The 13,613-nt window shown below is 49.9% G+C and overlaps 1 protein-coding gene across 9 annotated transcripts in view; it reads left to right on the forward strand.

Annotated features, from left to right (window-relative positions):
* Nucleotides 1-10,410: 10,410 nt before the first annotated feature.
* EPN2 (epsin 2) overlaps nucleotides 10,411-13,613 on the forward strand; it is a 103,587-nt gene continuing 100,384 nt past the window's right edge. For all 9 annotated transcript variants that reach the window (XM_001098498.5, XM_015118779.3, XM_077970515.1 and 6 more), the window contains exon 1: nucleotides 10,411-10,544. The gene's annotated coding sequence lies outside the window, so the exon portion shown is untranslated. The remainder of the gene's footprint in view (nucleotides 10,545-13,613) is intronic.

Below are 13,613 nucleotides of genomic sequence, written 5' to 3' on the forward strand. Positions count from 1 at the left end.
ATTCTCCTGCCTCAGCCTCCTGAATAGCTGAGATTATAGGCATGTGCCACCGTGTCTGGCTAATTTTTGTATTTTTTTGTAGAGATGGGGTTTCCCTATGTTGCCCAGGCTGGTTAAATGCTACTCTTTTGAGCAGACTTCTTTGCATTACAGTTTGAAGTGGTTATGTTTTAACTCTCAAACCAAGCTGAAAGTTTTAAGTGTGTGAAACTTGTCTGTAAATTTTCTGAAGAAGCAAGCACAATGCCCTTCTGAGGCAGGAGAGGGGCTACAGCTTTTTCAGACCACACCAAGAGTCTCTTGTAGAAAGGTGCTGTGCACATTTCCAAAGAAGGGGCGCTCTGAGAGGACAGCAGAGAATAGTGGATAGATGCTGGTCCCTGGCTCTGACTGACATGTGAAAATCTCAGCCTATCAGCTGGGCCACCAGCGATTGCCCCTCTCTGCACCTTAGTTTACTTTGCTCATCTGTTAAACAGTGATAAGTGTGCCTGTCCTACCCTGTTGCAAGGATCTGTCAAGAAACGAGCCAAGACCCGGTATCATGGCTTACACCTGTAATCTTAGCACTTTGGGAGGCCAAAGCAGGCGGATCACTTGAGGTCAGGAATTCAAGACCAGCCTGGCCAACATGGTAAAACTGTGTCTACTAAAAATACAAAAATTAGCTGGGCATGGTGGCCTGCACCTGTAATTTCAGGTACTGTGGAGGCTGAGGCAGGAGAATCACTTGAACCTGGGAGGTGGAGGTTGCAGTGAGCCGAGATCTCACCACTGCACTCCAGCCTGGGTGACAGAAAACAAAAAAGACATGAAGCCAAGGTTGTGTCTGTTTACTAAAACAATGCACGTGAAATGTTTAGTCCAAGTAGTTACTATTTATTTTCTTTGGTGGCGGCGGGGGGGTGTTGTTTGGTTTTTGTTGTTGTGTTTTTGTATTTTGTTTGTTTTGTTTTTCTTTCTTTCTTTTTTTTTTTTTGAGTCAGAGTCTTGCTCTATCGCCCAGGCTGGAGTACAGTGATGTGATCTTGGCTCACTGTAAGCTCCGCCTCCTGGGTTCACGCCGTTCTCCTGCCTCAGCCTCCCAAGTAGCTGGGATTACAGGCACACACCACCACGCCCGGCTAATTTTTCTATTTTTTTTTTTTTTTTTGTAGAGATGGGGGTTTCACTGTGTTGGTCAGGCTGGTCTCGAACTCCTGACCTTGTGATCTGCCTACCTTGGCCTCCCAAAGTGCTGGGATTACAGGCATGAGCCACCGCGCCCAGTCTTTTTTTTTTTTTTTTTTTTTTTTTTTTTTTTTTTGAGACAGAGTCTTCCTCTGTTACCAGGCTGGAGTGCAGTGGCGTGATCTTGGCTCACTGTAACCTGTGCCTCCCAGGTTCAAGCCATTCTCCTGCCTCAGCCTCCTGAGTAGCTGAGATTACAGGTGCCCACCACCACACCCAGCTAATTTTTGTATTTTTAGTACAGACGGGGTTTCGCCATGTTGGCCAGGATGGTCTCAATCTCCTGACCTCATGATCCGCCCGCCTCGGCCTCCCAAAAGAGTGCTGGGATTACAGGCGCGAGCCACCGTGCCTGGCTGATTTGTTTTTGAGACAAGGTCTCGCTACTAGACCCAAGCGATTCTCCCACCTGTCTCCCAAAGTGCTGGGATTACAGGTGTGAACCACCAGGCTCAGCCTATGATAACTATTTCAAGTCAGAATTTGACAAGTTGAAGAAAACTTTTTTTTTTTTTGAGACGGAGTCTTGCTCTGTTGCCCAGGCTGGAGTGCAGTGGCATGATCTTGGCTCACTCCAACTTCCACCTCCTGGGTTCATGGGATTCTCCTGCTTCAGCTTCCCGAGTAGCTGGGATTATAGGCATGCACCACCATGCCTGGCTAATTTTTGTATTTTTAGTAGAGATGGGGTTTTGCCACATTGGCCAGGATGGTCTCAAACTCCTGACCTCAAGTGGTCCCTCCACCTTGGTCAGCCTCCCAAAGTGCTGAGATTGAGATTACAGGTGTGAGTCACTGTGTCTAGTCAAAAACATTTTTTTTTTTTCTTTTGAGATGGAGTCTCACCCTGTCCCCCAGGCTGGAGTGCAATGGTATGATCTTGGCTCACTGCAACCTCTGCCTCCTGGGTTCAAGTGATTCTCCTGCCTCAGCCTCCCAAGTAGCTGGGATTACAGGCGTGTGTCACCACGCCCAGGCAATTTTTTGTATCTTTAGTAGAGATGGGTTTTCACAATGTTGGCCAGGCTGGTCTTGAACTCCTGACCTTGTGATCCAGCCACCTCGGCCTCCCAAAGTGCTAGGATTACAGGCGTAAGCCACCGCGACTGGCCCGAAAACATTTTTTAAATGGCCCATCTTGTTTGGAATCTTCACCACTTTGGGAAAAAACCTAAAAATTAATGGAAGAGAAATGTGCCATAAGATCAGAGACTAGATATTGAGTGGATGCTATTTTTATAGTTACACATCATGCTCTAGGGAGAAAAAATGATGAGGGTCATTGAAGCAGAATGATCAGTTTATTAATTGATTTAATGAAGACTGAAAGTATGAAAGTTTGGAACTATCAAAAAAGCTAAATGGAAACCATTTGAAAATGGGGTTAATCTTTTTTTTTTTTTTTTTTTTTTTTGAGACGGAGTCTCGCTCTGTCGCCCAGACTGGAGTGCAGTGGCGCGATCTCCACTCACTGCAAGCTCCGCCTTCCCGGGTTCCCGCCATTCTCCTGCCTCAGCCTCCCGAGTAGCTGGGACTACAGGCGCCCGCCACCCCGCCCGGCTAATTTTTGTATTTTTAGTAGAGACGGGGTTTCACCGTGTTAGTCAGGATGGTCTCGATCTCCCGACTTCGTGATCCGCCCGTCTCGGCCTCCCAAAGTGCTGGGATTACAGGCGTGAGCCACCGCGCCCGGCCTGAAAATGGGGTTAATCTTAGCACTCTGGGAGGCTGAGGTGGGAGAATAACCTGAGGTCAGGAGTTCGAGACCAGCCTGACCAACATGGTGAAACCCTCTCTCCACTAAAAATACAAAATTAGCTGGGTGTGGTGGCGCATGCCTGTAATCCCAGCTACTTAGGAGGCTGAGGCAGGAGAATCGCTTGAACTCGGGAGGCGGAGCTTGCAGTGAGCCAAGATTGAGCCACTGCACTCCAGCCTGGGATGGAGTCTCTTTTGAAACTTGGTCTCAAAAAACAAAACAAAACAAACCAACCCCCCCCCAAAAAAAAAAAAAACCAGAAAATGGTGTTACTATCATGAATCTGGATACTGACTAATGAAAATGCAGGTGGACCGCGTGAAGGAGAAAAGGGAATTCATTAGTGTGGTGGATACTCCTGGTCACCTGCCAGCATTTGTTCTTCTCCCAACTCTGGGAGTGAGCCTTGATTTGACTAAGCCAATTACCCTTAATTCCCCACATCACCCTTCCATGATCCAAGTTCTTCCATTCAGAGCAAGCCTAGGATTTTAGTTTGCTGAGCTAGGAGAAAGAGATGCTCTCTGTTTTTTTTTTTTTTGTTGTTGTTGTTGTTTTGTTTCCTTCCTTCCTTCCCTCCTTCCTTCCTTCCTTCCTTCCTTCCTTCCTTCCTTCCTTCCTTCCTTCCTTCCTTCCTTCCTCCCTCCCTCCCTCCCTCCCTCCCTCCCTTCCTTCCTTCTTTCCTTCCTTCCTTCCCTCCTTCTTCTTTTCTGAGATGGAGTCTCACTCTGTCACCCAGGCTGTAGTGCAATGGCGTGATCTCGGCTCACTGCAACCTCCACCTCCCGGGTTCAAGCGATTCTCCTTCCTCAGTCTCCCGAGTAGCTGGCACTACAGGCACGCGCCACCACACCCGGCTGATTTTTGTATTTTTAGTAGAGATGGGGTTTCACCATATTGGCCAGGCTAGTCTCAACCTCCTGACCTCGTGATCTGCCTGCCTTGGCCACCCAAAGTGCTGGGATTATGGGCGTGAACCACCGCACCCAGCCTGCTGTTTTCCATGGCGTGATCACAGATCTGAGGCATGGATGTGCCACAGCCAATTTGCAGCTAGTCAAAACACCAGCCGAGGAAAATGGCCACATGTCCAAGAGGCATACGTCAAAGAATGGAGCTAGAGCCTTGATCGCACTGCACTTGAACCCTAGCTCTGGAAATTTTGGTTAAATGAGCCAATTGATTCCAATTATCATTTAAGCCAATTTGAGTGGGGTTTTTGTTTTTCTTTCTTTCTTTTTTTTTTTTTCTTTTTTCTTTTTTTTGAGTCAGGGTCTTGCTCTGTTGTCCAGGCTGGAGTACAGTGGTACAATCACGGCTCATTGCAGCCTCAACCTGCTAGGCTTAAGGGATCCTCCTGCCTCAGCCTCCCGAGTAGCTGGGACTACAAGTGAGCACCACCACATCCAACTAATTAAAACAAATTTTTTTTTTTTTCGTAGAGACGAGGTCCCACTATGTTGCCCAGGCTGGCCTCCTACTCCTAAGCTCAAGTGATCCTCCTGTGTGGAGCACCAAAAGTGCTAGGATTATAACTATGAGCCACTTCACCTGGCCTGGGTTGGGTTTTTTTTTTTTTGAGAAGGAGTCTCATTCTTGCCAGGCTGGAGTGCAGTGGCGCAATCTGGGCTCACTACAACCTCTGACTCCCTGGTTCAAGCAATTCTCCTGCCTCAGCATCCTGAGTAGTTGGGATTACAGGCACGCGCCAACATGCCCAGCTAATTTTTTGTATTTTTAGTAGAGATAGCATTTCACCATTTTGGCGAGGATGGTCTCGATCTCCTGACCTCCTGATCCGCCCGCCTTGGCCTCCCAGAGTGCTGGGATTACAGGCATGAGCCACCACGCCCGGCCTTTTTTTTTTTTTTTTTTTTGAGACGAAGTTTTGCTCTCGTTCCCCAGGCTGGGGTGCAGTGGCATGATCTCAGCTCACTGCAGCCTCCGCCTCCCAGGATTCAAGCGATACTCCTGTATAAGCCTCCCGAGTAGCTGGGATTACAGATGCATGCCACCACACCCGGCTAATTTTGTACCTTTAGTTGAGATGGGGTTTCACCATATTGGCCAGGCTGGTTTCAAACTCCTGACCTCAGGTGATCCGCCTGCCTCAACCTCCCAAAGTGCTGGGATTACAGACATGAGCCACCACATCCCAGCCCCTAGAAGCTTCTTTTTTCAATGCTTTCTGTAGAAGTCCTGGGCTTGGCTTGAGACTCATTGGTCTGCCATGAGTCAGGTGCCCATTCCTGAAGCAGTCACTGACCAGGGAGAGAAAGCTCTAATTGACTCAGGCGCAGAGCTGGAAGGGAGGAGGAATCACTCCCTTCAGCCTATTCAGATTCTTAGTTTTAGGCATGGTGGCTCATCCCTGTAATCTCAGCACTTTGAGTGGATGGCTGAGGCAGGGGGTCAACTCCAGGAGTTTGAGAACAGCCTGGGCAACATTGTGTGACCCTGTCTCTACAAAAAAATTAGAAAAAATAGCCAAGTGTGGTGTAGTCCCAGCTACTTGGGAGCCTGAGGTACGAGGATTGTTTGAGCCTAGGAGATTGAGGATGCAGTGAACCATGATTGTGCCACTGCACTCTAGCCTGGGTGACAGAACAAGACCCTGTCACCAAAATTAAAAAAAAAAAAAAAAAAAAAAAAAAAAAAGGCATGGTGGCTCACTCCTGTAATCCCAGCACTTTGGGAGGCCAAGGTGGACAGATCACCTGAATTCAGGTATTCAAGACCAGCCTGGCCAACATGGGCGAAACCCTGTCTCTAAAAAAAATAGAAGGAACGGATGTGGTGGCTCATACCTGTAATCCTATCACTTTGGGAGGCCAAGGCAGGTGGATCACCTGAGGTCAGGAGTTCGAGACCAGGCTGACCAACATGGTGAAACCCGTGTCTACTAAAAAAAATACCAAAATTAGCTGGGCATGGAGGCGCATGCAGGTAATCACAGCTACTCAGGAGAATTGCTTGAACCTGGGAGGCGGAGGGTGCAACGAGCCGAGATTGCGCCACTGCACTCCAGCCTGGGCGACAGAGTGTGACTCCATCTCAAATAAATAAATAAATAAATAAATAAATAAATAAATAAATAAGTGAGTGAATTTAAAAATACAGAAATTAGCCAGGTGTGGTGGCACATGTCTGTAATTCCAGCTACTCGGGAGGCTGAGGCAGGAAAATTGCTTGAATCTGGGAGGCGGAGGCTGCGGTGAGCTCCGCGCCACTGCACTCCAGCCTGGGTAACAAGAATGAAACTTTGTCTCAAAAAAAATAGTTTAGGTTTGGAGTTTAGGCTTGGGTTTTCCAGGGTTACCACTTTTTAGCTGTGTTATCTTGGGCAAATAATGGAAGCTTTCTGAACCGCATTGGTAAAATGAGGATAACGGTGGTCTCAAGTTCTTAGGGTTTTTATGAGGAGGAAATGAGATACTTCATGCGAAGCATTTGCACAATGCTCACTACTTTGTTGTCATTATTATTACTATTTCCTTTCTCCAGCACCTGCACTTCCAGGATGTCGGCACAGGTCCTTCCTTCCCCATGAGCTAGAAGGAAACTTCCTCTTGTGAGAGCTGTCATAGCTCTTTCTCTTGATTGTCTATGTGGCATTTGGTTTCTGCTCATGTTCATGCTGCTCAAGCTCATAATTTCTCTGTCCTTCTAGAATTCCAGCCCCTAGAGGGGAAAGGATGACTCCATTCATTTCAATGTCCTTAATAGAAGAACTGCCATCAACACCCATCCAGTGCATTTACAGTTTCCAAAGCATTTCCTCCTCTGCCTTTTCACCTGAGCCAGAATGCAATCCTAGGGGAAGGGAGGAGTTATTATTTCCACTTCACAGATGGAGAAACTGAGGCCCAGGGAGGGGCAGTGACGTGGTCAAGGTCAAGCAGCAAGTTGGTGGACAAGAAATGAGGTGTTTCTGGATTGCCAACACAAGTTTCTTTTTGTGGGACAAATAGTTTTGAATATAGATTTCAAGCCTTTGGTGAAGACCCCGGGGGGGCCTGTTCTGCACCTGTGCTAAGTGATTCTTTTCTTTTTTTCTTTTTTTTTTTTTTTGAGACGGAGTCTTGCTGTGTCGCCCAGGCTGGAGTGCAGTGGCCGGATCTCAGCTCATTGCAAGCTCCGCCTCCCGGGTTTTTACGCTGTTCTCCTGCCTCAGCCTCCCGAGTAGCTGGGACTACAGGCGCCCACCACCTCGCCCGGCTAGTTTTTTGTATTTTTTAGTAGAGACGGGGTTTCACCGTGTTAGCCAGGATGGTCTCGAACTCCTGACCTCGTGATCCGCCCGTCTCGGCCTCCCAAAGTGCTGGGATTACAGGCTTGAGCCACCGCGCCCGGCCTAAGTGATTCTTTTCACTCAGCATGCAGTCTGTCCCTGTCTGCTGCCTGCCAGTCTTTTCCCCAAAGTCCCTTCCTGCTTGAAACCCTCCTTCCCTAACCCCAGAGACACCCCTGGCCTGCACTGCCAGCTCTTTCTTCTGAAATATACCTCTCCAACCAGCCCCATCGGTCTGCCCCATTATCCACCTGGAACCAACGTCCAAACCTCTGCAAGGGCAGATGAGAATGTCTCCTCCAGCCCTGTTTTCCATGGACTGCTTTGGTCACGGATGAAATGTTCAGCTTATCCTGCAAGTTCCTCTGCAAGACTGCTTACGTGCTCTAGACTCATAGAACCTGGAATTGAATCCTAGCCCTGCCACATGCTGCCTCAGTTTCCGCATCTAAAATAGGAATAAGGCTGATGATATCAAGGGATCATCATGAGCATGTGAATTGAGAGAGGAATGCTAGGGGGCTGATAGGCTTCAAGGAGGGTATCCAGGAAAGAGAAATGACTTTGAGGAATGCAAGAATGTCCCCTCTGACCTTGCATATGGGTGGTGGTCTTCCAGCCTCAGGACACTCTCTGCCACCTCCCAAGCCTGGCCTAATCTAGTATTCTCCAACTCACTTCTTGTCCTGTAGGTTAGCTCATCATCTCATTATCTGTATCCAGTTCTCTTTCTAAGCTTGCATATTATCTGTGCCGGTACACACACTTGCTAGGTGGGTGGTGAAGGGGAGTATTAGGCTTTGCATATGGAAAAGTGGGCCTGGGTGGCCAAGCCCCAGCATCTCTCCAAACCTCAATTTCTTGTCTGTAAAATGTGAACAGTAAGAATGTGCACCTTGCCGGGTGCAGTGGCTCACGCCTGAAATCCCAACACTTTGGGAGGCTGAGGCGGGTGGATCGTGAGGTCAGGAGTTTGAGACCAGCCTGGCCAACATGGTGAAACCCTGTCTCTACTAAAATACAAAAATTAGCCAGGTGTGGTGGTGCGTGCCTGTAATCGTAGTTACTTGGGAGGCTGAGGCAGGAGAATCACTTGAACCTGGGAGGTGGAGGTTGCAGTGAGCTGATATTGCGCCATTGCATTCCAGCCTGGGGAATAGAGTGAGACTCTGTCTCAAAAGAAAGAAAGAGAGAGAGAGAGAGAAAGAAAGAAAGAAAGAAAGAAGGAAGGAAGGAAGGAAGGAAGGAAGGAAGGAAGGAAGGAAGGAAGGAAGGAAAGAAAGAAAGAAAGAAAGAAAAAGAAAGAAAGAAAGAAAGAAAGAAAGAAAGAAAGAAAGAGCACTTGTGGAATTGTGGTAAAGTTTTAGGCCAGCACTGGTCAGCATGGTAGCATCTAGCCACATGTGGCTATTTACATTTAAATTAATGAAAGTTTAATAAAGTTTAAAAAATTCAGCCCCTCAGTCTCACTAGCCACATTTCAAGTGCTCACTGGCCTCCTGTGACTCATGGCTATCCTACTGGACAGCACGCAGAAAGAACATTTCCATCGTGGAGGGAAATTCTGCTGAACAGTGCTGGTTTAGAAGCATCACGCCTCTACTGTGCATCAGCTATGTGCTATAACTCATCTGACATTGTCAACTCAGGGCAGAAGCACGATTGCAGTGTAAAGTTCTGCTTTCCTTACAGATGTGGTAAAGAGGTGAGGCTCACAAGGAATGATGGACTGGTCCAGGGCATTCTCTGGGATGAGGGTGGACCAAGTTCAAAACGGGGAGCTCCAGCTTCTGCTGCAAGGCAGGCATATAGAGCATGATTCCCTTTGTCGGTGGAGAAGGGACACCAAGCAGTGGGAAGGGTGGTTAACTGGAGAGTGTTTCTAGCATCTAGAACTACCAGTGTTTGACTTTTCAAAGGAAAAGTGGCCATGTGGTTTTGCAAACGTGTTACAAGCTCTCTCCATTTTTATTGTATTTTTTTTTTTTTTTTTTTTGCCAGAGAATGAGATTCCAGATTCCAGGTTGTTAGAACCTCAAGGGATACTTTCATTCCCTGGTTCCTCTACAGGGAGGAGGAATCTGAGGCTCAGAGAAGTACGGTTACTTGTTTAAGGTCCCTCAGTGAGTTACGGCAGAGGAAGACTTCTAGTCACAGCTTCCCTGAAGCCAGGGCTAGGCACAGTGTTGATGTCACCCAGCCAACAGGGATGGTGTCCTCTGCCCACCTAGCAAGCCCTGACTCATGCTCCGCGCCCCTGCTGTGAGAGGTCTCTGCTGACTCCCACCCTGATTGGAGCAGGTTACTCAGCTTTGAGGTGCAGCCTCCAGTTCTGGCCCCTCCAGTTCCGGGATTCTCATTCGAGGCATTTGGGGTTGTCTCATTTCTGTGCCCAGCACAGGGCTTGGCACACAGGAGGTGCCTTGTGGGTGCCTGCCCGTCAAGGGTTTCCGTTTTCGAGCCATTTAGGTAACCACTTGCCATTCGTGCCTTTAGGTAACCCCTTGAGCAGCCTAAAGAAGCCTATAGACTTCTCCGAGTCGTTTTTGAGTATATTTTATTGACGTGAAATACACGCACGGAAAAGCGCACAAATCCAAAGTGTACTTCCGCGCATCTTCATAAAGTGAACACACTTGTAGCCTAAGAACCCAACCCTACCAGCTCCCGGCAGGCCCTGGCCCCTTTCCAGTCTCTCCTACTGAACAAGATTTTTGAGTGAAACCGGCGGGCCGGAGCGTGAGTTTCTGCTTGACGGGGCGGGGCCCGCGCGTGCTGCCCGGCCGTCAGTGTAGGGGGCCGTGAGTGTGCACCGGGTGGAGGGGCCTGAGGGGGCTCAGAGTGCGCGCGTTCGGGTATTAATTTGTCAGGGCTTGTGTGGCGCCCGGGATTGGGGGTTGTTTGGGGGCGCGAGCGTCGACTGTGGGACGCTGCGGAAGGGTGGGCCGTCTGCGTGGGGTCCTGGAGCGCAGGAGGCCGGGGGCGGGGGGAAGTGCGTGGACCACAAGGGCGGGGCCCTGGCGGGGTCGCAGGGGCGTGGCCTGCGGGCGTGGGGCGGGGCCTAGGCGGGCTCGGGGGCGGGGTCTGCGGGCGCGCGCACGCGTCCGGCGCGCCCCCTCCCGGCCGCCATGTTGGCTGGTGTGTGGGTGTCAAACGGAGCCAGACGCGGCGGTGGCGGCGGCTCCGCGGGCTCCGGTCGCTCCCGCCTCCCCAGCGCTGCCGGCGGCCGCAGCGGCGCACCCACGCCGGCCCGGAGGAGCAGAGGTGAGCCAGAGCCCGTGGGGCTCCGGGGCCAGAGCGAGTCACCAGGGCGAGGACCCTCCCCCTCTCCAGGGCGCGGACGCCCCCAGAGCACAGGCTCTCTTACCTCACCAGCCCCGCCAGGGTATGCACCCCTGCCACCCCACTGGTCCCTACGCTAGGCTCTGGGGGATTCCCTTCTTTCCAACCAGGCCCCGCCCCACGGACTGGAGCATGACCCCCTCCCCATCTGGATCCAGCTTTCCGCTGCAAGGATCTCCCCCCCTTACCCGTCCCTATCACTGAGCACCTCCTTTTATGTCCCCAGAGTCCAGGGCGCCCCTTACTCCCTCCTCAGATCCTGGAGCCCCCTTCATATTGGAACAACCCCGCCCCCCTCCCCAGAGCACGTTCCTCCTCTCCCCGGGCCCGGCGCCCCTTCCTCCTGATCCCAGCCTGGTCTCCCGCCCGCCCCCGTGCAGAGCCCGGCCCGGGCGCCCTCCGGGAATCCGGGGAGGGGTCATTTTCTCTGTCCGGGATCCCGCCCGTCTCACCTTTCCTGGGGGCTGTAGCGGGGCCCCCTTCCGTCCTCGGGGACCAAGCTCCCCACTCCCCAGCCCCCACCCCCACGGAACAGCGGGGACGGGGGCGGAAGAGCCAGGCTCCAGCTGCCTTTTGTTCCGCGTGGGATGGCAGAGACCCACCCGGCCCGGCCGTCCTGCTCGGCTGATCCGGGTGGGTGAATGGGTGCGTGGGGGCTGGCTGGCCTCTTCCAGGAGACTCTTCCTCTCTCTCCCTATGGGGCGGCTCCCCCAGAGTCGAGCGCGTTGGGAGGCTGGCCTTTGCTAAAGGAGTCGTTGCCAACAGGTTTTTGTTTGCGACCTGAAGTTTGCCCAGTGGCTTTGCCTGGGGCAGCTTGAGCTCGCTGTGAACCCCCCGGCAGGAGCTTGTGGAAGGCCATTTCTCCGCCCAAGGACTCCGTCTGGGCAACTCCTTCACAGTTGTGCTGCCCTGGGGACGTATCTAAAATGTGCGCTTTAAGAGCGGAGAGGGCTTAACCATTATTAGGGTTTAGATGAGGGAAACTGAGGCCCAGAACTGCAGTTATTTGCCCAAGGTCACTCAGTGATACTGTGTCAGTGCAGAACTGGAAGCTAGGGCTCCAGGGCTCTGTTTACCACATTTAATAACTTTTTTTTTTTTAGGGAGATGTTCAGGACCCTACCTTCCCCTTTATTTTTAACATTTACACAAGAAAGTGGGCAGGAAAATATGAGAAGTAATGAGTTCTTCCTTTTCACCTCCAGAAAATACCCTGTGAAAGAACGGATTGGAACAGGGTGTTAAAATGATGGGAAAAGGTGAATTTTAAGAATCCCAGCTTCCTCTCATTATGTAATATAATGAAGATTTGGCAGAAAACGTGCTTCTTGTAGTTCTAGATACAGATTGCTAGGTGCTGACAAAATCTGCTGAATCTGGCACAGCAGTAATTGAGTTAGCACTGATAATTAAGTTTTCATCTGTATTTAAATCAACATACAATATCAAAAGGGACTACAATTTGCTTCTGAATGGTACTTGTTCGGTGCTTGTTTTCGGGGCAAGTGATTGTGTTGGGGAAGCGCACCTAGACTTTTAAATCTTTTATTTATTTTTTTGAGGCAGAGTCACACTCTGTCACCCAGACTAGAGTGCAGTGGCACGATCTCGGCTCACCGCAACCTCCGCTTCCTAGGTTCAAGTGATTCTCCTGCCTCAGCCTCCGGCGTACCTGGGATTACAGGCGCACGCCAGCCACCACGCCCAGCTAATTTTTGTATTTTTAGTAGAGACGGGGTTTCACCATGTTGGCCAGGCTGGTCTTGAACTCCTGACCTCAGGTTATCCGCCCACCTTGGCCTCCCAAAGTGCTGGGATTACAGGCGTGGGCTAGCTCATCCGGCCTAAATGTTTTATTTATCTCTATTTTTGCTTTTACATTTTAAAAGCTTGTTTCCCTAGTTTTAAAATTGGGCTAGTCATCTTTACCAGTCTCACTGGGCTATTCTTTTGTAAGCATGGAATTGAGATACTGATTATTAAAGATTTTGGTAAAGTGTAAGTTACTCTAAGGCATGATTCAGGACTGCGTCCCACAAGTCCCTGGACCAGGAGCCAGTTGGGATTGTCTTGTGGGATGTACTAAGTTCCCGTGGTTTACAGAGGCTTTTTGCCTCTCTGAAGCCTGAGCTGGCCAGATGGAGAGCTCTGTGGAAAACTCGTCCAGCAGTGTGTGTTGGGCCAAGCGCTCGAGGTGTGAAGAAATGTAAAACTTTCAAGTGATAATATCTAGCTTTGTGTATGTAGCCTTGAATAATGACCCAACCTTTGTAGAAATTCTCTGTATCACTAACCCTCTTCCATAATGAGCGGAATATTTCCCAAGAATTGGGATTCTGATAAGAGTCCTGCAAAAGTTGAAAAGTTTTGGGACTTTTTTTTTTTTTAACTTTAATTAGGAGGAGCGGCAACTTTCAGTTGTGAACTGAAGTACTAAGAGATTTTTATGCATGGAATTGTCCTTGTCATACTTTTGGAAAGTGCATTAAAATTTTCTTTTTTTTTTTTTTTTTTTTTTTTTGAGACGGAGTCTCGCTGTGTCGCCCAGGCTGGAGTGCAGTGGCCGGATCTCAGCTCACTGCAAGCTCTGCCTCCCGGGTTTTTACGCCATTCTCCTGCCTCAGCCTCCTGAGTAGCCGGGACTACAGGCGCCCGCCACCTCGCCCGGCTAGTTTTTTGTATTTTTTAGTAGAGACGGGGTTTCACCGTGTTAGCCAGGATGGTCTCGAACTCCTGACCTCGTGATCCGCCCGTCTCGGCCTCCCAAAGTGCTGGGATTACAGGCGTGCATTAAAATTTTCTAAGTTTTCTGGCAGTTCTCACTGTTCCCCATAACCTTTCTGTCTGGCTTATAGGGTGTGAAGGACCACAATTTTTGTCATTTTATGGCATGTATACCTGGTGACCCTGAGACTTGGAGAAGTCAGAGGGCTGGATTTGGGGAATTTTTTTTTTTTTTGAGATAGAGTCTCACCCTGTCACCCAGTGACA

Source organism: Macaca mulatta, chromosome 16 (assembly GCF_049350105.2).
Source record: "Macaca mulatta isolate MMU2019108-1 chromosome 16, T2T-MMU8v2.0, whole genome shotgun sequence".
NCBI classification, from domain to species: Eukaryota; Metazoa; Chordata; class Mammalia; order Primates; family Cercopithecidae; genus Macaca; species Macaca mulatta.